This window comes from Lissotriton vulgaris, chromosome 1_1 (genome assembly GCF_964263255.1).
Source record: "Lissotriton vulgaris chromosome 1_1, aLisVul1.2, whole genome shotgun sequence".
NCBI classification, from domain to species: domain Eukaryota; kingdom Metazoa; phylum Chordata; class Amphibia; order Caudata; family Salamandridae; genus Lissotriton; species Lissotriton vulgaris.
Window position 1 is genome coordinate 1,223,232,088 of NC_141685.1, and position 24,272 is coordinate 1,223,256,359.

Sequence of the window (24,272 nt, forward strand, 5' to 3'; positions counted from 1 at the left end):
CTTACATTGGCTACACTCCATGTTTTGATCGGCTGCTTTTACTAGCTTATTAAAGGATACTGATTTAGTGTCTGGCAAAGTTAAATATATAAATCTTTCTGAGTCTACACTAGTAATACTTGATAACGTACAATTCTCGCAGTCATGCTGCCATTGATAAGAAAGGCCAAACAGATGATCTACATCTACACCTTCATCTTGCAATATACATTAAGCATATACATTAAAAACTCCTGACAATCTTGCTGAATATTTTGAGAGAATTGTGTTTGACCTGAACATTCGTCTAACAGATTTCGAATTTCAGACACACTTTCTACTCTTGTTTTATCAGCACTACATTTCTCTAACACAGAATTCAACAAACAGCAAAAACTTTGATCCGAATTGATCACAATCTGTTCTTTTAAAGTTTCTAGAGAAAAGACAACATTAACCACTACATTAGCATAGCAGTTCACGGATGTATGATTGAACAACTACTGCCTAAACCACGAATTCCTAAGCCACGAAGGCTAAACAACGAGTAAAGCCAAACAACTACATTTTTGACAACGAGTTCCTCAACCACGAAAAAAAACACCTTGTGACTGGCCAATAGATGGCGGTATTGATTTTATTTTCCCTCCTGAAACGTCCTTGTCAAGAGTGGATGTGCTCCTATAAAATGTATTCATAACCTGCACTCGTAGTTCATATTTTGCAATGTGTTGCAGCTTTAAAGTGGAATGCATCAGTCAGCCTAGTTTCTGCCGCGTAAGCACACTATGATATTTATCATTTACAAATTATAAATATATTGAAGCATTCTGCGCTTTGCAAATGAGCGCTTCTAGGCCCCAGGTGCTTTGATCGGGAGTACGCAGCCCTGTCCTTCCTGAGGTAGGATAAAACTGCACGCGAGCAGATAACACTTTTACCAACCTATCATTTGTATCCACATAACATATCAGAGACGCTTTTATCTGTGTGTGGGGGCGGTTGGGGCAGTTGAATAAATACACGGTGTAGATATTTATTATTTCACAGGCGCCATTGGTTGGGAAATGGTCTGCTTTTTGATGGTTTCATGGAGGCTGATGGGGCCACATGTTCCACGGTTCACTAGTACAAAGCAACCTTAATTTGTGGACCCCTCCCTCCCTTGGACACAATGTCAATGTGAAAGTTGTAATTAGTAGCATGGTATGGACAAATTCATTTAATGCCCTCAGCGAATTGGGCCGGGATTAGACAACAAAGGGGTCTGAAAGCAAAGTTATTTTCTTTTTTTTAAAGAACAAAATGCATTTATCTTTAAAAATTCAGTCAGACAGCAAACAAAATGTTAAATGCTTGCGATCTTGTAGTATATTTTTTTTGATCGTTTTTAGCATAAGCCTTAACAATTCATACAGTCAAAATATTAATATCATGCTGTTATAAATCCCTATACATCATATACATTACATCAACTATTAGCAATCAACCTGAAACACATTAAGAGACTTGTCATTGTAATTACAACAGTGCTATCTACTGGCCAGTCACAATGTCTTTTTTTTTTCGTGGTTTAGGGAAGTCGTTGTTTGAGTAAGTCGTAGTTAAGAATGTCGTGGTTAAGGATGTCATCGTTGTTCAGGATTCGTTGTTCAAGTCAGTCGTTTTTAAAACTTCGTTACAAAGGCTGTTTCCCGCAGTTCACACCAGAACTATTTTCAAATTGAAAACCAACAACATCTTCAACAGAATTCATTTTCTTTCTGCTTACAATTTTGGGTTCATCGACTTTTGGTCTTTTTGCTACAACCTCCCTACTATTAGTGACATTTCTTCGTTTCCGGCCTACCACACGTTTCTCAAACAAAGGATATTGAGGCAAATGTGGCGCATACTCTTTTCTTAACCTATTGTATTCCATAACACAATCTAGATCCGCACAAATGTTTGTGACATCACACTCAATCAAGTACAAACCCGATAAAGTTCTGACTCGTGACAATGCTACATAAGCCATACCCTCCTTGAACACAGAACTGACAATATTCACCAAAGCACTGTCTACACTTAAACCTTGTGATTTATGGATTGTCACCGCATATGCCAAGCAAACAGGAAATTGCTTACGGCGAACATATAAGTCTTTTACAAGCAGAAACCTAGCTGTGCAACGACCAATTAGCTGTACTTCCTCAATGCCATCAAATTTAATTTTTAAAAATTCAATTCCATCCCTATTTCTGTATTTCTCAAAATCAACAACATTACCCATTGATCCATTTACCAGACCTCTTTCAACATGTAAATTTCTTCTCAAAATGATACGGAAATTTAAGCACACATTCAGAGTCTTTTCAAAACCAGCAGTTTTAGATATAGTCTTCTCTAATGAATCCAATTTGGATTTCAAATTCTCAGACAAAACAATTGTTACACCCTTATGCTCAATTCTGTCAATAGCTTCCAGTTTCACAATCTCTTGGTTCTCTAAATTCAACATTTTGTTGTTGAAGATGGAACATTCTGCAAGAGTTGGCATCAAACATATTCCAGATTTCTTCTCAGTAATTTTATGAAAAATATTCTCTGGCAGAACGTCTTCTTCTGGAAACAAATTTGACAGTAATCGTGCATGTAAAGCTTCTTTCCCACGCTCAGTCACTTTCCCGATTCTAACATCTTGTAGAATATTCTTGTAATCTTCATCCTTCGCCTGACGCATATTTTCACGAAGCTCAGCATAACTGAAGTTTAACCATATGCTAACATTGCCAATGCTCCCTAGGCACTTCCTGGTATCTTCATGCGTAAGCAGTTTAAACACTGGTTGTCCTTTCACTGGTGTCAGCTGCAGAAGATCGCCGAAAACAATGATGTGTTTGCCACCAAATAACACATCATACTCTGTTTTAAGAACTTCCTGCATTCTCAAATGCACAAAGGCAAGCATGACATTGGAAACCATGCTTACTTCGTCAATGATAAGAAGTTTCATCTTCTTCAGGACTCTAGATACTTCACAACAAGCATCTCCCGATAACTTGTGATATTGTAATTTGTTATCATCCTCCACTGGCAGCATCAGTAGCCGATGCAAAGTAATACCTTTAATGGTATGTGCTGCCAGACCAGTTAGAGCGGTGACAACACAAGACAGCGATGACTCAGTCCTTTTCTGCAAATAACATGAAATTGCTTTAATGAGGAAACTTTTTCCAGTTCCTGCTTCTCCACTCACGTACAATCGGATAGGCTTCAACGACGTACATGAGCACTGTTTCTTCTCATGACTTAATCCATGATCAATTTGGTTGGTAACTTCGTCATATATTTTCCTCTGCTCAACGTTAAGTTGTCTTTCTAAATCTTCTAAGTTAACCACATCCTCCTGAGCATGTGCCATGGCTCTTTCCACTTCAATCATGGCAGTGGCAGCTTCATTTTCAATAACTGGTCCTCCTAGTGGATCCTGACTCAACGAAACAGAACTCTGACTGTCCTGAGAACTGTCTCTAGCAATCTCGGCTGCTATTGTTGCTTCCTGCTCGATTTCTGCATTCAACATTTCTAGATATTTTGGGAAAACAGTACATTCTATGGACTCCTTGGCTGCATTGAAAGAGTCTTCGTAACAGAGGAAATCTCCAAGCAGTTCCTCTTCTGCACGCCAAGGCTTGAAAAGTTGCAAAAGAGCTAAATAGAAAAACTCTTTTCTTTCTGGAGATTCGCAATCCAATAGAATTTTTTTTTGCTTGACCAGACATCCCTCACTTCCAATTACAGCATACACTCCTTTATCAATATCTTCTGTGATGTTCCTCTTGAAAATGTAATTTTGTAGAACCTCATACAGACAAACATTCTCCAAGTGACTGCTTCTATTTGGATAATATGTATCCAACATGTTGGTCTTCAAAATATCTATACTGCTTGGCTCCTTCCCTGCCAAATACTCAATTTCCCGTACAGGTTTGAGAACTCGATTACGCTTTGCAGCAAGACCAAGACTTGCCCAAATGATACTCCTAGATTTGGCATAGAGACTTGCTGAAGATAACCGGTCAGAACATTCATAAGCTCCGATTTCTCGATGCGACAACATCTTCAGACTGAAACTGTACAACTTCTTACTGAGGCTCTTTTCATGGGAAATGTCCTCCCACATATCCTTGAGTTCTGTCTTTTCTTTTTTTGTGATGTAAGACGTCACATACTGAGCCACAGCCATACAGTTGTCAGCCACAAACTGTATATCCATGTTAGCATTCCACATGGACAAAATCACTGGGTTGTAGTCATTGATGTTCTTGGACTCTTCGTTTCTCTTCAAATTGTATGTATTTTTGGGTGATTTCCTTGTCACATTATGTCGCAGCGAAGACATCAAATTGTTCACTCTTCCTTTTGATATCACCAATCGTGGAAATCCAAAACGACATTTTGTGTAGTACTTGTTCTTTTTTCTGAATTTACGACGACAGTACTTTCCACAACGATGGCTTTGAAATCGTAAAACTTGTTCTCTTAGACTTTTGTCTTCCTTTGTCTTTGGAACAGCACATGTAGAATACTGTTCTATGAAATTCATCACTAAGTCATCCGGATCTGTTCCAAATTTGGGTGCATCTTTGATCCATAGCAGCATATGTATATGAGGAGGACCTCGTGCTTGATACTTCTTTCTCCAGAAGAAATCCAACACCTCTCCAAGAGGTGGATTTTTCTTGTTCGTGATGAAAGACATCATAGCTTCAAATCTATGATTGAAGTACCTGCATACATTCACTGGATCCAAAGAGCACAGTTCTCCGGGTGTCTTGAATTCAATATTTTCAATGTTTCCATTTGCCTCTCGTAGAAATTCAAGTAAGTCTTCCCAGCCATACTCAGCACAGCTGAGAGTGAGGAACCATGTGGGAGTTCCTAAGTTCCTCAGCATACAGTTTAAGTCACCATGACGACGGTACCAATACTCATTAGTACCACGCTGACATGCCATCAGATTAATCAGGTGAGAATCCAAAATACTGTCTTGCACATTGACGTTATCCATAAAGTCCCTTGCTGAGATATTTCACAGTTGTAAACCGCTTTTCAGGATGTGGTTCACTGCATAAGACAGTCCAGATAGATCACTTTCAAACAGTAGATGAAACAAATAGGGAATGCATTGACGAAACCTAGGATCTTCTGCATACAATCGTAAAGTCCGGTATTCAGAAGCAGGAATTTGATCAGGTCGCCCATCATATCGTCCTCCTCGACCTGTGGGAAATAACGGTGGAAAACACCGAGCTTCCAAACTTTCCTCCCAAACACTAATGGGACTCCCTTTGGCTTGTTTCGTTTGAAACAACTCAATAGCATTCCCCATTACTTCCTTGGAATGCAAAGGATGAACACTATAATATTCATATATTTCTTCATTTTTAGAGGCTTCTACTTTCTCAATTTGTCCAGCACACAATTCGCTGCCTTCTTCTTCACTTACTTCCTCTTCTGCTACACATACATTCTTGTAGTACTCATTGTTTTTTATCAAATACAATGTTGCCTTTTTGACTTCCCTAACATCCACTAAATCTTGCCAGATTTTCTTACTCTTTGTCGGAACACCATTAACTAGGATAACCAGAGGTTCCTCTTCCACTTTCTCTACTCCAATTGTATTAATGTTTTTCTTCAAATCTAAAGGCAAATAAACAACTCTTCCCTTTAATCCTCTCTGTAAATCTGATGGAGGCAATTTCCCTGTCTTTGGCTCCATTCGTACAATAGCCTGAAAGGGATGCACACTTTGAATCAAAATAGATTCATAAGTATTGAAATCCTTCAATTCAGAAGGAATGTCAACCAATTCAAGATTATTATGAACCGCTCTAGCAGGCATCCGGTTTTGGTTTAATTTGTTAAAACAATAAGTACACACACGTTGGTCCGATCCCAAATCAAAACAATTTTCTACCATCAAGTATGTAGCAAAATCCTTCCATTCACTATTGTTTTCCATTTCACTTTTTGCATATAAATCCACTAACTTAGTCTGATTCTTACAATAAGTCCGTCGACAACACACACAAGTGAAATTAGGCCTCTCACTTGATTTCACCTGAAAGATGGAAATTTCTTTGTGAAACGTATCTATATTAGAAATCTGTACACTGTCTTCCACATTACCTTCTTCTACTGGGTCAATTTCAACATTGTTCTCTTTACTAGCAAAGTAACAGAACTCAATTTCTTCACAAATATTTTTCACATGTTGTTCTGAACCATGCAAAAGAGCACTGCTCAATTGTTTAAGCATAATTGCTGGACTCTTAGCATAATACAACATTCTCACTAATTTCCTCACTTTCCTCACTTTATTATGCATCCTGAAATGATGAAAAACACTCTGGCATACTCTTCTGGAAAGACAAGCCAGGGAATGCCCATGCAAACCTGTTACTTCTCTAACTCTGCAAGGATCTAATTCTTGCAACAACTTCATTTTCTGTTTTAAACTTTTCTTATTAAATGTACGTACAAAATCACAAAACAAATTGATGGAATCCTGTCGCACACTACAAATGCTACTACATTTCCAGGTGTAGACCGGTCCCTTAGGACGTCTTCCTAAAATCTCATCACCTAACATCTCTTCTGCATCTGCAGACACAAGTTTTTCTTTTTCAACCGGACAACCATCTTTTACCTCATATGCTCGACCACTGGTGTCAACTGCATGCACCAAATCATTGTCCTGAAAGTAACTCTCCTCATTGAAAAATGCCTCACAACTTGAACTATGCATCCATTCTCCTGAGAATACTTCACAAAAATGACTTCGATTAACTACTCTCTTCCATCTACTATTTGATTTGAAATCAGAAATTACCTTGTTTAGTCTCCTAATTCTATTGATTACCAAAATAAATAACTTTCGCTTAATTTCGAAAGCCTGATCAATAATTTTCTCTACATTTTTCTTTTTCTTATAAAATGTCACTTTCTGTTGGCCTTTCTTAAAATTTTTTAACAAATTGACAATTATCCTGTTGCGGAACATTCGCCTACGAATGTCCCTGAATTGATTTTCCCTTCTACTGCCATGCACAGACTTATCTCCTGCTCTAGCAGAAACTTTTTTTACGGGCCTTTCCTTTTCCTTTAAATTGTCTCTCTTCTTATGCACTAAAACATGTTCAATACTGGTATTTTTTTGTCTGCAAATTGTTTTTAAAAATGATTTTATTTTCTTACCCGGAGCTGTTTTGGCAACTTGATACAATTTCATATTACAGGACTGTTCCAAATCTTTACCAAGATGGAGTGTAAGTCGCTTTGCTTCTTTTAGTTTTCACTGCCTTGAGGGCATTTTTAAAGTTTTCTAAAGATCTTCAGTTAAATCTGTGGAAAAATATTTAAAAAATTGATATTAACCACTATTACCAAACAGTAAACCAATACCAGTAGGCAAACAATTAACGCACTAGATGTCAATTCCATCTACAGTAATTTAACAACATAGACAAAGGGGACATATTTACAAGGCACTTGCACCATGGGGGAAATGAGTTACAATTCCAAGAACACATAGGGTTGTATTTACAAAAACTTTGCACCAGGGGAAAGTGACTTAAAATTGCCAAGCAGACATGAGGGCGTATTTACCACACCCATGCACCAGAGGGAAGTTAATTAAAATTGCCAAGCACACATGATAGCGTATTTACAAGTCCATTGCACCAGAAAGAAGTGTCTTGAAATGGCCAAGCACACATGAGGGTGTATTTACAACACCCTTGCACCAGGGGGAAGTGACTTAAAATTACCAAGCAGACATGAGGGCATATTTACCACACCCATGCACCAGGGGGAAGTGAGTTAAAATTGCCAAGCACACATGAGGGCGTACTTAAAAGGCCCTTGCACCAGCAGGAAGTGACTTAAAATTGCTAAGCAGACATGACGGCGTATTTACCACACCCATGCACAAGGGAGAAGTGACTTAAAATTGCCAAGCAGACATGAGGGCGTATTTATCACACCCATGCACCAGGGGGAAGTGAGTTAAAATTGCCAAGCACACATGAGGGCGTATTTACAAGGCCCTTGCACCAGGAGGAAGTGACTTGAAATGGCCAAGCACACATGAGGGTGTATTTACAAGACCCTTGCATCAGGAGGAAGTGACTTAAAATTACCAAGCACACATGAGGGCGTATTTACAAGGCCCTTGCACCACCATAAGGTGTGGCCTATGCAGAAGTATGCTGGATTGTCTGTCTGCCATGGTAAAACCAAGAAATATCTAGGAGCAAAAAGGCAGGTCTGGCAGTCACAAAAGTTTGTTTGAGGTGAGGCCTACTCAGCGTTGCAGATGAAATTTTGGCTTGTTGAAGAGTACAGAGGACATAATACATGTGCAGGCCAACAGATGAAGTGAGTCATGTCCACTGCACACTTCAACAAAGACCAGACCTCCTCTGTCTCCCTGGACAGGCCTAAACCTCATCAGCACAATGTGATTAGTAATGTTAGGAAACACAGGTGACGTAATTGAAAAACGTGCAAATATTTTTGCTCATTTCACAATCACATCACCTGTGTTTCCTCAGCTTAGGTATCTCATTGAGCAGATATAGTCTAGCATATCCAAGAGTACGCAGAAGGTGAGGACTGTATGCAGCAGTGCAATGTACATAATTCTCCTCCAATGACAATTACAGAAGCCTTAGCATATCCATGCCCCCTAAACAGTCCTAAATGTATATCATAATTATCATAGTGACTATGAAACTCTACCAGTACATATTGTGAAACCTAGATGACTTCAAGAAACGACTTTTTAAACCATCAAACAAGCAAATTATTCTCCCATATTCATGTTGAGAAATAAAATAATTATTTAAAAAAGCAAACCCCTTGTTGTCCTTCTCATAAATGTGAAAAGTATTTCTTTTTAAAAAAAAACGATTTTCTGGTCATAATTTCAAAACACAAAACAGCTCCTATGTACAAGCACACCCTAGCTGGCTTCCTTATTTTCTCCAATAAGCATACTAATCTCCTTCTAAATTAAAGGAATCTTTTCTCACCTTAGCACGATTTTTAAACACATCATGTAAGGAAATTAGTCTCCCAGATTCCTAGGAGAAGTACCTTAAAATTGTCTAGCACACATAGGGGCGTATTTACAAGGCACATGCACCAGGGTAAAATGACTTAAATTTGTAAAGCACTCATGAGGGTGTATTTACAAGAACCTTGCACCACCTTTAAAGTCACTTTTAGAATAGGGAAAATGACGTGAATGTGTCTCATAAGCCTTGTAAATATGCCCCCATGTTGACTATGTAACTCTTGCAAAACATATTGTGAAACCTAAATGACTTCAAGAAACGAGTTTTTAAACCAAGAAACAAGCAAATAATTCTCCCATATTCATGTTGGGAAGTGAAATATTTATTTAAAAAAGCACACCCCATGTTATCGTTCTCATAAATGTAAAAAGCATGTCTTTTTCTTAAAAAACGATTTTCTGGTCATAATTTGAAAACACAGCACACCTCCTATGTACAAGCACACCCTGTCAGTACTAATACTTCACATTATCTATAATTATAATTTGTCAAAGAAGCAAAATCTTTTTGGAAAAAATAATGAAAACACTTGACACAAACAACATTTTAAATGTACAGCTAACTTCCTTATTTTCTCAATATACTATACTACTCTCTATCTAAATTAAATGATTTTTTTCTTACCTTAGCAAATGCTTTTTGAATTTCAAAACAGTCTCAGAAACACACCAATTTTTCTTTAGCAGAGCAAAAGGTATGCACTCCAGATGCTGCAACCAACAAAGGCACTGAAATGCTGAAATTCATCACACATATCTCTCATGTGACCCAATCAAAACTCTTCCCTCACTTTTTTCAAATCAACACCCTTCCCCCCTCTGCCCTTTCTGGCCTTTTTCCATAGCAACTACCTCCTGCCAGACCTCTCATGTTTACAAGTTCACACAACAATGTTTCAAATGAACTCTGAACTCTCAGTACACCTGCTAATCCACTGCAATTTTTCTTAAAATCATTTTTTCTTAACCATTCAAATTACATGTTTCAAAGAACACATCCATGCACCCTAACTTTCTCTTTTCAGCAATGGAAATCCACCAATCACTGCTACTGAATCATTAGCACACAAACTCCACATTTTTTTTTCTTTACAAACTCCTACTGTTTCAACTGCCATTTCATTCCCACACTTCATCTGACTGCAGCAGAACCTCCTCTCACCATGTTTTCTGTCTGGATTGTTGGACATAGTTACATTCACTGGGCTCACAGGTATGCTGAAAACAGAAATTTACACAACCTCAATTTACAAAATGTGGAAATCAAATGGATTGGCCAAAGAGGATTGAGATGTCACCAATTGATACCATTGGTGAAAACCTTTTTACATTTGCCAAACCCTGACCTCATAATAGTGCACTGTGGAGGAAATGATTTGGGCACTTGGACTGGGGTAGGTCTGGAAATGCTCTTAAAGGACACCTTTGAGCAATTAATGGCACTTTTCCCTCAAACTGCCTTGGTATATTCCAATATATGCCAAAGACAGAAATGGAGGTGGTCCAATCAAATTTGTCCACAAATTGAGAAAGCGAGGAAGCATGTAAATAAGTCTGTTTCAGCTTATATGAGAGACCATGGAATGGGTGCCATCTACAACAATAACTTGCGTTATTACATGCAAGATATCTACAGAGGAGATGGTGTGCACTTCTCAGATGAGGGAAACAGAGTTTTCATACAAAATTTAAGACTGTGTATTGGTACCTACTTATAAGTACCTAGAACTTACACAGAACCCAAAAGCTCTTTTCATAGCTACCTTAACTATAATTACTTTTTTAAAATTTCAAATGTACCTTTTTTCACTAATTTTCACTTATGTTCGCTTCCCGGTTCGCTACCCGGTTCGCGTACCGGCAGCTAACCGCGCGAAAAAATCATTTTTTTTACATATATGCGCCTTCTCAGCTACCCTCAGAAAACCTAGGGGGTCAAGATACGTCTCCCGTGCCCCCTTACACCCATTTCCCACATTGTTATTCCTCCATCTTGTGATAAAATGTGTCCAAAACACAAAATGGCGAACTCCCGTTACGCTACCGGTAAGCTACCCGGTTCGCGTACCGGGACGCGCCTCTACGGCGAAAAATCGCAAAAAAAATTATTTTTTTATTTTTTGCCCCGCGGGGCACTTTAATATCCCCCTCATCAATCCTAGGGGGTCAGAAGGGTTCTACCTTGACCCCTTTCATTAAATTCCCCCTTCGTTTTTCTCCACCTCTTGTCTCTCGATCCTACCGAGAGACAAGATGGCGGCCGTTCCGAACTGTTTAGAATTTTGACAGACACCGGAGAGCCAATCAGCTTCGCGAAATTCCGTTACGCGTCAGGTACGCGAACCGGTGCGCTAACCGGAGCGATGTCACAGATATATCTGTTTTTAAAAACGTTAATTTCTCAAAATCCACTGGAGCACATATATTGAGACATAGCAAAGGCACGTCGGGCAAACCATATCTACAATTTTGCCAAGTTTTGTGTAAATCCATTCAGCCGTTCGAGCTAAAAGTGATTCCAACCGCCCTATGGAAAAATGAATAGGAAAAACGCGTTTTGGGACCCCCCTTTTTTCTTGGCCCCCCCTTGACGAAACCCCCCCAAATTTGCAGGGGCTGCTCAGAAACATAATATGCCATTTTCCTGAAAATTTCAGCCACTTCCGTCCAGAAACGCCAAAGTTATTCGACAAAGAATTTTCAGAAATCCCATAGGAAAAAAATCCTAACTATATATACCTACTGGCGACCGCCAGTAGGTAATATATATATATATATATACATATATATATATATATATATATATATATATATATATATATATATATATATATATATATATATATATATATATAGCCAGTAGGTATATATAGTTAGGATTTTTTCTCTATGGGACTTTTGAAAATTCTATGTCTAATAACTTTGGCGTTTGTGGACGGAATCGGCTGAAATTTTTTAGGAAAATGGCACATTTTGTTTCTGAGTAGCCCCTGAAAATTTTGGGGGGTTTCGTCAAGGGGGGGCCGAGAAAAAAGGGGGCTCCCAAAACGCGTTTTTCCCATTCATTTTTCCATAGGGCGTTTGGCCTCACTTTTAGCTCGAACGGCTGAATGGATTTGCACGAAACTTGGCAAAATTGTAGGGACTGTTAGCCCGATGTGCCTTTGCTAGGTCTCAAGATATGTGCTCCAGTGGATTTTGAGAAATTAACGTTTTAAAAAACAGATATATCTGTGACAGCGTCCCGGGTAGCGCTCCGGTTCGCGAACTTTTCGCGTAACGGAACTTTGCGAAGCGAAGCTGATTGGCTCTCCGGTGTCTGTCAACATTCTAAACAGTCCGGAACGGCCGCCATCTTGTCTCTCGGTGGGATCGAGAGACAAGAGGAGGAGAAAAACGAAGGGGGAATTTAATGAAAGGGGGCAAGGTAGACCCTTCTTGACCCCCTAGGAATGATGTTGGGGTTATTAAAGGGTCCCGTAGGGCAAATAAAAAAAATATTTTAAAAAATTGATTTTTTGCGGTAGAAGCGCTTCCCGGTTCACGAACCGGGTCGCGAAACGGGAATTCGCCATTTTGTGTTTCGTTTTAATTAAATTACAAGATGGAGGAAAAACAATGTGAGAAATGGGTATAAGGGGGTACGGGAGACGTATCCTGACACCATATGTTTTCTGAGGGTGGCTGAGGATGCTCATATATGTTGATACTTGTCTTCCAGCGGCTGCGCGTGAGCGATTTTTTTTTTTGCTGCGTGACGTCTGTTAACGTTCGATTCGAAGGAAATCAGGAAGTGTTGACCGCCATTTTGACACTGCGAGTAAATATATTGTTAAAAATAATTGTTATAAATTAATCCGTATTGATAAACATTGTCTGCGCCATCTTGCTTTTTTTCCAATGCCACACTTTTGTCGTGCACGGCAGCCATTTTAGATGCCTTGACCAGACCCACTCTCTGCACGCCGCCGATCCTCAGCATGGCTCCCCACCCTCGCAAGCATCTCCCCCACGCACTGGTCACCCCCGCTCTCTCTCTCATGCATGGGCCATAAACCTCCCCCCATCTGCGCTGCTCTTCCCTGAGAATCACACCCCGTGCCCGCCCGACACCTCCCTTTCACCCTATTCACTACCGCACCCTCTGACACTCCTCTTCCTCTGTGTCCGATTGTCCAGGCCGGTCCCAGGCTATCACCTAGCCCTGCGGAAGTAGTTTATGGCCCCAACTGTAAAGAATCACCCCTCTTCAAAGGAGTTACAGTAGATCAAGGCCCGCACCCCATGAGATCCGTCACACCACACGCGTTCCTACTATCTGATAACGATCCTGTATTGTGATTGGGGAGGGAATTCTCACTGTGAGGGTGTGTGGGACCGAGCCTGAAGCGGAAGATTCCAGGGATGCCTTTTTGTACATCAAAGTCTTCACAATTATGTGTCACATTAAAAATATATAGCACTCCAACAAAGTAGTAGGATTATAACACTTTAATAACTTATAAATATATACAACGCTCCAACAAAGTAAACACGTTAAAATAAAAATTTAAAACAAAGCAACAATGGGCTGCTGTGAGATGGCGTCAGTAGAGGTCTGTTGTGCGAATAGTCCGAAGGCAGCACAATGCGCTGAGATCTGGACGGCACCCAGGTGATGTCCTTTACTTGCCGCACTGGTCTTGGCATCCTACAATGCTGCGCCGAAAAACGGCGTGGGGCGCCCCGGGGGGGGGGGGGCGGGGGAGGCGGCATGAACGGGCCTCCCCAGGTGGAGGCTCCTCTGCTGCAATGGGGCGCCCCTTTAGCGTTTCAGTTGCCATTCAGCGGTTTTCCGCCCGCTTTTGCTGCACTGTGCCTCATCCGCCATTCAGCTGTTTACCGCCCGCTCTTGCGGCTACAGCGTCTCGCCCACCATCCAGTTGAGTTGCGCCCGCTCTTGCGGCTGAAGTGTCTCGCTCACCATCTAGTTGAATTGCGCCCACTCTTGCGGTGCATCGATAGGCGGCTGCCACAGGACTCTTAAAATGGCGGCCGGCTCTTCGGATTTGGGCCTGGTCCTCTAAAATGGCCCTGGGACACCTTGGAACTCGGACGGTTGTCTGCTAGGGCTTGGGCCCCATTCTCGAAAGCGTCCCCTCAGCCTTGAAGATTCTACAAAAGTCTTGGGGGCCCCCGACTCCCGCAGGCTTCCGGTGGGGAGCGGCTGCCATGATTGCTTGCGGAATGGCCACGACGGAGCTACGAGATGGTGGTGCTCTCATGCTGACGCTAGCTTCAGTCTGAAACATCCAGAAACACTGTAGACTATCAATTCGATGACTTCCGGTGGAGCCTCAACGTGACCCGGTAGGGAAGAACTTGCCCTTTCCTCTTTTGACTGATGGTTCTTGTTGCCTGTCCCCTCTGTTGTCATCTAACGGAACCTTTTTGGATTGCCGAGTGAGAAAAAAAAGGTGGGGCTTTCATCATTTGGGAAAAAAAAATGTTTTAATCCAATGAAAAGTGTTATTTTTAGGTCATATGATCAAGCATTTCATCATTAGGAAACCAAAAGTAAAATGAACCAATGAAAAGTTTTATAAACAAGTCACATGACCTGTTATGCGGCTTTGGGCTATAAAAAGCCTACAAAATCCGTTGGCCTGTGAGGCGGCGTCAGTAGCGGACCGATGTGCGAATAGGCCGAAGGCAGCACAACGCGCCGAGATCCGGATGGCACCGAGGTGGTGTCCAGAAAGTTGCCGCACTGGTGTGGCCATCCTACAATGCTGCGCCGAAAGACGGCGTGGGGTGCCCGGGGGGGGGGGAGGCGGCGCGAACTGGCCTCTCTCTCCTCCCCAGGTGGAGGCACCTGATGTGCAGTGCGGCGCCCCTTATCGTTTCACTCGCCGTCCAGCAGAGTTGCGCCCGCACTTGCTGCTACAGTAGGCCGAAGGCAGCACAACGCGCCGAGATCCGGATGGCACCGAGGTGGTGTCCAGCAAGTTTCACTGGTGTGGCCATCCTACAATGCTGCGCCGAAAGACGGCGTGGGGTGCCCGGGGGGGGGGGAGGTGGCGTAACCGGGCCTCTCCCGCCTTCCCAGGTGAAGGCACCTCATCTGCAGTGGGGCGCCTCTTAGCGTTTCACTCGCCTTCCAGATGAGTTCTGCCCGCTCTTGCGGCACAGTGCCTCACCCTCCATCCAGCTGAGTTCCGCCCGCTCTTGCGGTACAGCGTCTCGCCTGCCATCCAGCTGAGTTTCACCCGCTCTTGCGGTACAGTGACTCTAACGCGCCGAGATCCGGATGGCACCGAGGTGGTGTCCAGCAAGTTTCACTGGTGTAGCCATCCTACAATGCTGCACTGAAAGACGGCGTGGGGTGCCCGGGGGGGGGAGGGGGAAGGCGGCGCAAACGGGCCTCTCCCTCCTCCCCAGGTGGAGGCACCTCATCTGCAGTGGGGCGCCTCTTAGCGTTTCACTCGCCTTCCAGCTGAGTTCCGCCCGCTCTTGCGGTACAGTGACTCACCCGCCATCTAGCTGAATTGCGGCTACTCTTGTGGTGCAGCGATTGCCGGCTGCAACAGGACTCTCAAAATGGTGGCCAGCTCTTTGGATTTGGGCCTGGTCCACTAAAATGGCCCTGTGACACCTTGGAACTCGGACGCTTGCCTGCTAGGGCATGGGCCCCATTCACGAAAGCGTCCCCTCTTTTGACTGATTGTTCTTGTTGCCTATTTCTTCTGTTGTCATTTAACGGAACCTTTTTGGACTGCCGAAAGGGGTTCTGGTCCAACCGCTGGTTGGTGGAGACATTTTGACTATATCCTGGACCTGCCCGGCCTCGCCCAAAATGGCGCCAGTATAAATGGGACTTGTAACTCCTTGTTGTGTACTGGTTGCCCAACCTTGATATCACGAGATACGTATGCAGTTTTGAAGCACATGGCGGGCGGGGACGAGAATTGATTGAACATTTGGACATCCCTATTGATATTAAGTTCTGATGTGTTATTGATTACTGTACTATTGAAAGTTCGAATTAACGTCACCCATGGTACTTGCCCGCAAATGTATATCTAGATAATTTTATTGTAACTGGCCCTGTCGTACTTTAATTATAAAATGTACGTCCACCGATTCCGCAAATGTTAGACACCTTAGTTCTTGCAACCTAATGGGTCACCCGTTACGTTCTTCTACAGTGTAAATGTCCCCTCATCATATACGATTCCAGTTTGCTCCGTGGCCGGCCCACGTGGTTATAGGCCCGTATTTGTATACTGAAATTTTCACAATAAAGGTTTTTAAAACAAAACATGTTAGTAGTACCTTTTTTGGTAAAGTTTTGAATAATAGCCACTGTTTTCGAATCAGTAAAAGGCAAGTGAAATAAAGCAGTCCAATTACATGACGGTTAAGAGGTATAATACGCAGGAACGCAGTAAGGATAAATGGTCAAGGGCTGTTGTGTTTTCCACTCCTGCAACATAAAGTGATCGATAAGAATCCTTTGCTTTACAAGTCAGAGTGGGAAAAAAAAAGGTGGGGCTTTCATCATTTGGGAAAAAAAACTATTCGAAAGCAATGAAAAGTGTTATTTTTAGGTCATATGACCAAGCCTTTCATCATTAGAATAACAAAAGTAAAATGAACCAATGAAAAGTTTTATGAACAAGTCACATGACCTGTTATGCTTACGTTGCGTGCTGCGCGCCGCACTCTGGATCGTTTCCGGGAAGCTGCGCCTCGCGCACCGGAGCACTTCCGGGTGCGCTAACGCGGCGCGTCATATGATGCATTACGCGACAACGCAGGTCCAGAATATAGTCAAAATGTCTCCACCAACCAGCGGTCGGAACACAACCTGTTTCAGCAGTCCAAAAAGTTCTGTTAAATGACAAGAGAAGGGACAGGCAACAAGAACTATCAATCAAAGAGGGGAGGGCAAGTTCTTCTCTACCGGGTCACGTTGGGGCTCCACCGGAACTGATCGAATTGGTCGTCTACAGTGTTTCTGGATGTTTCAGACTGAAGCTGGCGTTAGCATGAGAGCACCACCATCTCGTGGCTACGTTGTGGCCATTCCGCGAGCAATCATGGCAGTCGCTCCCCACCGGTAGTCTACGGGAGTCGGGGGTCCCGGTGACTGTTGTAGAATCTTCAAGGCTGAGGGGACTCTTTTGGGAATGGGGCCCATGCCCTAGCAGTCAAGCGTCCGAGTTCCACGGTTGCCCAGAGCCATCTTTGCAGGCCAGGCCCAAGTCTGTGGAGCCGACCACCATTTCGTGAGCTCCGTAGCAGCCGCCTGTCACTGTACCGCAAGATTGGGTGCAATTCCGTTGGATGGCGGGTGAGACGTTGTAATAGCAAGAGCAGGCGCAATTCAGCTGGCCGAGCGAGGCACTGTGTCGCAAGAGCGGGCGCAAGTCAGCTGGTCGAGTGAAGCGCTGGGGTGTAGCTGAGAAACCTCCACCTGGGGAGGTGGGGGAGGCTCGTTTGCGCCGCCTCTCCCTTCTACTGCACCCCATGCCGTCTCCTGGCGCAGGTATATGTGATGGTCGGACCAGGGCACCGCAGGACGTGTCTTCAGGTCAAACGGATTGTGGGACAAGGTTTGGAGCAGACGCAATTATCTCGGGGGGCTCCGTCAAGCGGTTCAGGGAGGCACCGCATCACATTCGTTTCCAATGCAGTCAGGTCCACAAACAGCCCCCACTTACTTTGAGAAAAGTGAAGCTGCAGCAGGTGCAAATAAGCTTCAGACAGTGTTACAAGCGCTGCTCCGAACCCTCAACTATGGCACCCAACATCCAGGACTTATGTCATTTGTGCAAGGCAGTGACATCGAAGCATCTCAGGGACCAAGCAACATACCATATCCAGAGTCCTTCCCACAACCTCTGCCTTCCTTCTTACCTAGTTATTGTTCTTTCACTCCCACTCCAGGCTTTTAGTCTGTGGATGGAAAACCATGAACCTACACTCACCTATGAAAATCTTACTATTGATGGTTTATTTTGAGCCCAAAATACAAAGGCTTGTTTGGATCGATGTTGCAGCAGGCTGCCATGTAAATAGTTATTTAATAAAACGTTTTACCCTGTTACTTTGCTGGTGTGTTGTATATATTTATAATATTTGCATAGTGTTTGTCGTTATTTTGGGTGGGGTGGGCGGCGGAGCCGAGCTGTCTTGCAGCCATCAGGGTGTCGAGCTCAGTTCCTCTCACTAGTTTTGTATTTGTCATGAGGGGTTGTTCATAATGTTTCTATTTTAGCGAGGTCAAAAAGAGATCCCATTAGTGGCCTACTGATTTTGCTTGATTCCTTTTGTTTTTTAACGATTTTTCACTATCTGCAAAGACTAAACAGAGTATTGCGACTCTGTGCATGTTTGTAAATAGAGAATGAACCAAAGAGAACCAATTCCAAAACAATAAATGCTAGGATAACAATCAATCAAATGGAGAGGGAAGCAGGCACGACGGATTACAACAGGGGCAAAGGCCTGTGTTACCTACCCTTCACTATCTGCAAAGAGAGAATATTCCTAAAAGAAAAGAGGAGGGGGGGGGGCAGCGTTCAAAGCACATCAGCGTGCATAAATACGAAAATGTTTTTACCTACCACGTACTTGACATTTTACAACTTTTGATATTTGCTATTAAAAAACCATTGAAATTCACTGAAATAACCATAGGTTATAGACCATACATAGTTAGGAATTAGCATTTACAAAACCTTGAAAATTCACTGAAAAAACCATAGGTTATAGACCATATATAGTTAGGGATTAGCATTTACAAAACCTTAATTTACTCGCACAAAACCATTGAAATTCGCATATATAGTTAGTTGCACTAACTATATATCGCGCACCCGCAATCCACTGCTGATGATGTCACATATTACATCATTCATGACATGGTCAGTGACATCACTGATGACATCACTGATGACATCTCAAATGACATCACTGATGACATCACTGATGACATCTCAAATGATATCACTGATGACATCACTGATGACATCTCATTTGACATTACTGATCACATCACTGATGATATCATTTATGTGATAATACAATGAACATCTTCAGACTCTAATATAACCTTAGATACAATCAGTATAAACAGACACTCACAGACTGTCACTTATCCATGGAGTTACTCACACACCTAGTCAGTCATGCAAAGAATCAATCACACCTCCATTTTCTCAACTATACAGTTATACACACCTTACTTATTCAAACATATACTAACACATATTTACTCTCTTATACAATCCCTGATACATTTTCACAATGATCCATACAGCCACTCACACATTCACTGGCTCTTATGCACAGTTATTTATATATGTCAACTCTCACATGTACTGTGTTTTACAAATCCATTCACTCACCAATACACTCATGCAGACAGTCAACCGCCCATACAGCTGTTTCCACATGCACTTTTGAACCCATACATATAGTGAATCAACTACTCACACATCTATGCACAGAGTCACACACCTCCCAGCCACCCGCACACACACTCAGTCTCCCATACAAATACTTGGGCAACCAATCAATAACCCATATAGTTACTCATGTAGCTACTGGTCAACACATGCAGCAGTTTACAGAACAACAGACATAATGATGCACAAATTAAGACAGTTTAGTCACTAACCCATGCACTCAGTGAGACACATTAAATCACTCACTCATACAGTCAGTCATGCACCTACTAAATCCTTCATCCAGACACTTATACATCCACTCATTCTTCAATATGTAAGACATATTTTAACTTTACAGAAACATACAGTCACTGGATGTTGTCATCAGTGATGTCATCAGTGATGTCATTTGAGATGTCATCAGTGATGTCACCAGTGATGTCACTGACCATGTCATGAATGAAATAATATGTGACATCATCAGCAGTGGATTGCGGGTGCGCGATATATAGTTAGTGCAACTAACTATATATGCGAATTTCAATGGTTTTGTGCGAGTAAATTAAGGTTTTGTAAATGCTAATCCCTAACTATATATGGTCTATAACCTATGGTTTTTTCAGTGAATATATATATATATATATATATATATATATATATATATATATATATATATATATATATATATATATATATATATATATATATATATATTCACTGAAAAAAACATAGGTTTAACACCAGTTATAGTTAGCTGGACATTTTACTCAAACAAAACCATTAAAATTCCTCCATTATAGTTAGTTGTACTCACTATAACTCGCGCGCCCGCAATCCACTGCTGATGATGACTTTGTCTTTACTTACACTGCTGATAGACTCTGTCTTCCAGGAGCCCTGCAACTGAGCTCTGCTATGATCAGCACTCGTACTACAAAGGGCAGTGTTTTATACCCAACCATCAGCTGTGCTCTGTTTTGCAAAGACCCGCACTTCCTGCTCGATCTGCAGTGGAGTGTTGACAAGAAGCAGCTTCTCGGAGCTGCCCACAGAGCAAAATTGCAGTAGTCCTTCCCTACACATTGTCTATGTGACACAGAGTCGTGGACAATGACTATGCCACATCAGCTGCTTAGAAATGCAGAAACCAATGCTGTGCTTCAACACCAGAGGCCCCAACTTCTCAGGAAGGATTATCGACACAGGCCCTACCTATGAGGCTCATTGATCCCCATGAGCCTGTAATCGGGCATTGGCATCAATGCTTGAGATTTTCATAATTATCGGCACCCCCCGCCAGTAAGGTACTGTGTGCAACCGGGCCTGTAGAGAGCTGAAAGCCATCCTGCACTCCCTTGAGGGTGGCTGGAAATGTGTGAGTATACTGGTCTCATTTACTGGTAATGCCAATTGAATCGCTAGTGACTTTGTGGGCAAATTGCTGAATTGCTAATTTGAAGGATGTTGTCAGTTTAGCCAGGTCTAGCATGGCTGCAAATAACCTGCTAATTGTGAGTGTATTTACACTTGTACTTCAAGCATTCATAAATTGAGAACAACTGATTGGATTATTGATGTTTTGGTCTGGTTTTGATCAGTAAAATATGTACCATCTTTCTTACTTAGTGTGAAGTCTTTTTGTTGTGTTTTTACTGTTACTGTATCCACAGTGTGCACAGATACTTTAAAGGTTGCCTTTTATGTTTAAACTTACTGTTCTAAGCCAAGCTACCAGAGAGTATGCACAAGTTAATTTAAAAGTGTGTGACTTACTTACCATGACAAGGATGCTGGTCCCTATTTGGACAGGGTGCATGCCCCTGACAAATAGAGGCTCAGTTTCTAACATGGATGATGATTCTCAACTGCAGGAAAGGGTTGACTGAAGTGGTGCATTATGTGTGTCACTAAGTTGGAGCTGCCACCGCCCTCCTGCATCAGGAGCAGTTTCCTGATCTCAGTCGTGAAGACTAGGTCTTGATGAAAAAATGGAAGATGTGCCTGTGGCCTTGTTGGAATGGACCTTAACAGATCAAATGCAGAGGCCTTCAAACAGGGTGCATGCATCGAACATACAGGGAGCGTAATTTACCCTTCATGATGTGACGGTGCCTCTCCCTGAAGATGATCGCATCTGCAGAGCAACAGGAAAAGCGAGAGGGGTGCACAGAAAATGAGCAAGAAAATCGAGGCTCAGTGACAGTCCAGGAACCTGTAGCAGTGCATCCTCGGCCCGAGGGGAGTTCTGGATGTGCCAGTGTTTAGAGTCAAGACAGAAAATAAGCCTTTGCCTTTGTCAGAATTGGAAGCCGACCATGATCCTGGAAAAAGGCCCAGTGGTGTGACCACCTGAGATGGTGTTTGAGACGAGTTTCTGCTGAACACATACTGCATACTATTACAGAAAAAACTGAAGTACACTAGTTAAGTGGCACTGAGGACAAATAGCCTACACTCAGGAGTTTGAAAAGTGCTCAGGTGCTTTGTTGAAGAATTTCAGCCACTGATTGGCCATACTTTGTGACTTATGATAGCAATAGGGTTTTTGTGTTTAGTGATCTGGACATTAATAGTCAGTGCCAGCGGAACCTCCGTTCCGTGAATCTGAACTTATTGAGTACCACTGTTTTGAACTTGTCTTACTACTGAATGAACTAAACGGAGATGTTTTTGATTTGATCTTTGAACTGAACTTTGACATTTATTCCAACTAGTGACACTCTAATGAAATTTGCTTTAAAGAATTTAAGAAGATTCCCTGTGCCTGAGGTTGCAGAAGGAGCATAAGGTGTTCATTTTAGAAGAAGACGGAAGTAGGTTTAGAGAAGCCTCATGAACACCTTTCTAAATAATTCTGTTTGCTGCTATTTTCTACTCAACGGTCTGATTGTAGTGAAGTCATGGAAGCTAGTAACCATAATAGAAGCAGGTTTATAATATTTGCTGTATTAATAGCAATTGCTGTAGGGCTGATCATTTTCTTAAAGGGTTATAATCACCCACTTCTTCAAATTTAACTAACCCTAAGCTAAAGTCCATCCAAGTATCTCTGCTTCTACCATAGGGAGTTTGCGTACTATTAACTTTAAGACGTTACATATCTATACGTCAATGGGAGATTTTTCTTCAAATGCTTATTTTAGATAGCTTTATGAATATATTGATACTCTGGACACTAAGGACTGCTATGTCTGTACACACTTGCCTGCCTCAGTAGCTGAGGGCATCACCTATCACCACAATCTCCTTACATATGTTTTTTCTTGTAGCCCTTTGCTTAGCCTCTTATATAGGTGAGGTCATTTTGAGTATTATTTTTCAAATTATGATTTATTTTCTTTCAGAGGTCCCCATGTATAGGCATTTGAATCTACATGCCAATTCTAAGTAAATGGACATTGTTTGGAGTTTTTTCAAACCCATTGTGAGGTTGGATAACGCTTATGCTCATGGGCACAATGTGCTTGTTGCCTGACTGATGTTGAAAATATATTTATAGATGAAGTAGGTGACAGAGGAAGGGTGAAGGATACAAGATGAGGAACTCTGGGCGGGACCAGGGGAGTAATAGATGGGCAAAGGAAGAATTGGAAGTTAAAGGGCCGGGAGTTCTATCCACATTAACTGTAGACTGGGAACAAAAAGGTAAGGTGTGTGTGCTTAGTGTAAAATCTGTAACTCATGCTCAACTCATAGGGAGTATTGACTGTGAGCACATCTTTCAATTTAGAGGACGTTTTGAGCTTCTAGGAGGAAATGATCCCATTAGCTCCGGATATTTTTACATTTGCAGAGAGCATGCTATTTGGCTACAGTCTTCCAAAAAATTATCATGTGGATCATTTAGATGATTATCCATATGGATTTCATCTTAGGCCAAAACATAGTAGTAGCGCTTCAAAGGTAGTAGGGGATATTTTGGTACAGATACAATGATCTATTCTTTTGGTGTAGTTTTAAGTGATGTAAAGATTGAAAACCTTTCCTCTATAGTAGATAAGGTAGCTACTACTACATCTGGATTGTTATTGGTCAGTAACCCTGAGTTGATAGCTATTTTGTCTATGGTTCTACAATACCACCTTGCATTAAACATCTTGAGATGTTAAAGGTTCATCAAAGTTGCACCTACATCCCAGACAAGAGTTAGGGGATAAAGAAGTTCTTTAACAATATCACAGCTGGGAAAGTTAGAAGCTACAGATGCGTGTGAAGCAAATGGAGAGGGGCTTGCTGCATTAGACAAGTGTTTTGGGAATCTGGGTAGTGCAATTCTTAGTTCTATATTGAGTTCCCTTATAGTCATTGCTATCTGTGTGATTTATTTGTTTGCCATTTTTGAAGTGTACAAGTGTTTAAACCTAAAGAAAAAAGCGGAACAGGGATCGGGAGTAAAAAGAAAAAAAGGGGATGTAGAACTGGAGGAGAGTCAATGTAGGTTCTATGATGCTATGAAGAACATTGAGAATGTAAGATGTAAGATATTGAAAACTTTTGAGCAGGTCTCCTATGAAATATTCATTTGGTATTGTGATGGCTATCCTTGCCATCAAAGAGGGATTGGAGCTGCATCATTTAGGTTCCATCCTCTTTATGTCATGAATGTATATTTATATACTCACATACAACTTTTATATTCAACGTGTGACTTAACTTCATTAACGTGTGTGTTACATTTAAATGCATTGATAGAGTGTTTCCATTGCAACACTGAATATTTATATGGGAGA